Below are 1,130 nucleotides of genomic sequence, written 5' to 3' on the forward strand. Positions count from 1 at the left end.
CACACACACACCCCGCCCCGCCCCTTATAGCCCGGACATTTCCATGACGACCACGTCTGGAGGATTTCACTCAAGTCATAACTCCACAGACTGTCTTCATCGCCCACCTCTATAAAGCGATAAAGTCATTAGCTGGAGAAATGAGAAAGTCCAGCCTCCTCAATATTTTACTCTTGTCTTAAATTTGTGATTTTTACACTTACAGAGAACTGGGTTAACCAGGATCTCAGATTACTATTAGTAAAACGACCCTTTTACCTCCGAAAAAAAGACAGAGGATTAACGAAGGGAAATAATTATTATTCATACGAATGCAAAGTGGAAGCAGTTTATTTCTTCCTCGTACAACTGCGAGGGCAGAAGTTCTGGGGTGTCTGAACTGATAAGAATCCCTCTGTAGAACGTTAGATATTTTTGTAGTATTGATTTCTTTGTTTTTGATTTTCTTATTACAAGGATGTAAAAACCTTTTAAGTATTATCCTGTTTTTATATTTTTCATTTTAATAAATTTTCTGCCAAAGAAGGCTGTTGGAGACAATGCATTACACATGTACTGTGGGTGGGTTTTTGGATGCTGCAAGGAGCTCATAATAATATTGTACAACATAACAAAATTTAGATTTGAGTGATGTTTTTACTATGTTTGAACTACAGAAATTCAAAGAGGGATTTGGTTTTCTTTGCCAAAATCCCATTGTTGTGCATAGGTTTTTTTTCTTCTTCTTCCAATTTTCATCTTAGCCATACAATGTACTGCTACAAATCCTGTTCAAGTTGCATGTATCTTTGTATTGGGTAGCACTAGTGCTTCAGTGTTTATTTTCATCTACAGAAACATTAGTTTGACCTTTTTGTTAAAAATAAATGATTGTAAGAAGAAAATCTGCTACCTTTGATAGAATATGGAGCTCCTTCCTGCRTTCCCTTCCATCAACAAACCCTCTTATTTGAATTCATAGTTTTCTACTTCACAAAATGTTGGATTTCCTTCTTTGTTTCTTCTTTACCTTTTAATAATTAAGGTTTCCCAAAGGCTTTGAAATAAGCATTTTAAAAATTTTCAAACTAAGTCTGGCACTTTGGAGAAAATCCAGGACTCAGTGGAGGGATTATGGATCCCCTCTGGCC

The sequence above is a fragment of the Austrofundulus limnaeus genome, unplaced genomic scaffold (assembly GCF_001266775.1).
Source record: "Austrofundulus limnaeus strain Quisiro unplaced genomic scaffold, Austrofundulus_limnaeus-1.0 Scaffold0, whole genome shotgun sequence".
In the NCBI taxonomy this organism is placed as follows: Eukaryota; Metazoa; Chordata; class Actinopteri; order Cyprinodontiformes; family Rivulidae; genus Austrofundulus; species Austrofundulus limnaeus.